This window comes from Papaver somniferum, chromosome 6 (assembly GCF_003573695.1).
Source record: "Papaver somniferum cultivar HN1 chromosome 6, ASM357369v1, whole genome shotgun sequence".
Taxonomy (NCBI): Eukaryota; Viridiplantae; Streptophyta; class Magnoliopsida; order Ranunculales; family Papaveraceae; genus Papaver; species Papaver somniferum.
In genome coordinates, this window is record NC_039363.1 from 85,087,062 (window position 1) to 85,090,324 (window position 3,263).

Genomic DNA, 3,263 nt, shown 5'->3' on the forward strand with positions numbered 1-3,263 from the left:
GAGATGGGTTGATCTGTAGGAGGGAAGCTGAGAGTTGTGTGGGATCAGTGATGATCAAGGATTGTGGGTGTGTTGAAGGTTTCTGCAATATTGTTGAACTGCTGAAGTTGAGTTTTGTGAATAAGTTTATATTGAGTTGTTGATGGATAATGATAATAATCGATGATTGATCATATTCTATCCTTGATATCCTGATATCCTCGATTTATACTTATTTATCTTGAAAGAATGATGCACCACTGATCCCTGTAAGTGTGACGGTTTCTTGAGTGAAAGAGTGGGAAAGTGGGAGATCGTGGTTAAGTCAGTTCCACGTCGTGTGAAGACTTGACTGATCGTGCACCCACTACTTTGCTAACTCCTTAAACCGTTTACACGACTTACGCAAAACTCTCGTTGTGGATGAATCCACGTGTCGTAGACCGCCAGACCAAAACCCTAAGTGATATCCCCCATTTTGACATGATTGATATTTCACGAATCGTGGAGTCTGCAAGGCAGACGTGTATTAGTTGGTCAGTTGTTGACTGATTTAGACTGTGAGTCTAGTTTTGTTGAATCGAGCATAAGTGGTGAATGCTCAGCGATTCATGGATTGAACATGTAATTCTCTGAGATGTCAATGAATTACTGACTAGAGCGACTGAGAAAGTATTGCTCAACTCGACGAATTGCCGAATATTGAGAGTTTTTCGAGCAACTGAGCAAGTATTTCTTAATTCGACGAATGGCCGAATATCGAGAGTTTGTCGAGCAACTGAGCAAGTATTGCTCAATTCGACGAATTCGATAATTTTGGTGTGCAACTGAGCAAGTGTTGCTCAATTCAACAAAATACTGAATATTGGTAATTTGACATGCAATTGAGCAAGTGTTGCTCAATTCGACAAACTACTGATGAATTACCGATAATTGATGGTTGGATCAATATTCGAGCAACTGAGCAAGTATTGCTCAATTTAAAGAATTATTTACTGGTGCCGCGACCCAATAAAATATTAATCAAAAATATTGGTGAATTACCTAATATTATTAATTTGGATGTTGATTGCTGAATCAACATAATTTTGTGTTTGAACTTGCTCAGAATGGTGATTCGTGGAGCGTTTGTTCGAAACCCTAATTTTTTATCAATCCTTCTACGATTGGTGAATTGCTGAAAATTGGTCATGAGTGAAGAGGGACCGACCACATGGTATGATGAGCATCCCTGTGATGCCCAGTGCTCGAGTGAGCACGCACCAGGGTTCTCAGTTTGAGAGTTGGTGAAAGAACGATGATTAAATGCAGGTTTCATCATTTATTGAAATATTATTGGATTCAGCATTAGGTGACAAAACCTAGGTATGAGAGATGAGGACCGACCAAGAGAGCATGGGACCGGATCTTGGTGATCACGTGACCAGTTGTTGGTCATTTGAAGGATTCTCCAGTTGGTTGGAGAGAATTCGGGCCCAGTATGAGCAATTGAGCAAATTTGGTCAGAATTATGAAAACGTGTGGGACCGGCTTTGTGCAAGCCCTGGGAATGACTCTGGTCGGTCATGGAGGCATGCACGTGTTTCCGTGGTGTCCATGTTTCCATACTGAGAGTTTCAGTATTTTCTGATGCGCGTTCGAGCAACATAGTGAATTTTCAGAAGAGTTTCATCTTGACTGGGAATTATCAATTTTTGTTGGAATGAGCATGTATGCTCAATTCATCAATATTTTGAAAATATTAAAATAAAAGTATTTTAATATTTAAAATTGTCGTGAGAGGCTAGCCAGTCATGCGACTATGTTGGCTTTTGGTTTTTCGTGATTTGAGCAATATTTGAGAAAATATGGAGAATCTTGAATTTTGCTCAAACCCAGGAGTTTCATGAATTGAGGAAAATAATAATTATGCATGATTAGGGATTGCAAGGTGTGGGACCGACCATGGCTAGGGCATGGCCGGCCGTCTAGGTTGCACGGTCCCGCACACCTTTCCTTATTTTATTATTTTTCATGAATCCTTGAAGTTATGGAGAATCCTTGAAGTTATGGAGAATCCACGAGTTTTTGTTGAAACGGAGGAGTTTCGTGAGATTAGGGAATAATAATTATAAAAAGCTAAGGATTGTGAGGTGTGGGACCGGCCACGACTTAGGCATGGCCGGCCGGTTAGGTTTCCCGGTCCCGCACACCTCTCCTTATTTTTTAATATTTTTTCGTGAATCCACCAAGTTATGGAGAATTCACGAGTTTTTCAAAAACAAGGAAAGTTGCTAAAACCAAGGAGTTTTCGTGAGTTCACGAAATAACAAAAAATAAGGAAGATAATGGGAGAGGCACGGACCGACCATGGCTAGGGCACGGCCGGACGGCCGGCTGGTGGGCCCGGTTTTGGGCACCTCTTATTATTTTATTAATATTTATTGTGTTTCTCCTGTTTTGCTAAGGATTCCTCATTATTTCATATTTATGGACACTCGTTCGTGCATCCGGGTGCTCAGTCATGCATCATTGTCGAGTACACTCGCACCATTTTTGTGGGGCTTACTCAGTGATGGTCCAGATGCCCTGTTGTCGGGTATTTATTACTGATTTATGAAATTCAGTGGAGAATAATTCATGAAACTGAGTAATAAGATGAGTAGTTATTTATTATCAATCCATAAAATCATCAGCGGATTGTATTATGGATTCAGAATAATAAAATGATAATTTCATCACCATCTCATGGAATCGCAGATTTGACCACAAAATCGGAGTAACGAAATGAGCGGTGATATTACCATTCCATGGGACCGTGGTGATTCGACCATGAAATCGGAGTAATATCTATTACCATTTCATGAGATCAGCCTTGGATTCGATCATGAAATCGGAGTAATACATTTATCTATTACCATTTCGATCATGAAATAGGAGTAATGAGATGAGATAGATTATCTTCTAGGAATTCAGTGGTGAATATGACCTAGAATTTAATCTCTTGCGTATAGTCAGTAAATCAGCGAGTGTTTCTAATGTCCCGAAGACATTTTTCCCTCTCAATATTTCATGTATGGAGGACCGCCTGAGTCTATACACGAGTCTCTCTACATAGTCAGGAACAGTGAGTATCACCGTCCTGAAGACGTTATTGCTCTCAATCTTACGGAGAACCGCCCAATTGTTCTTCTATGTAGAGGCGAATTCCTCTATGTAGTTAGGGAACAGTGAGTGTCACCGGCATCCTGAAGGCGTTAAGCTCTCAATCTTACGGAGAACCGCCCGATTACGTTATTCTGCAT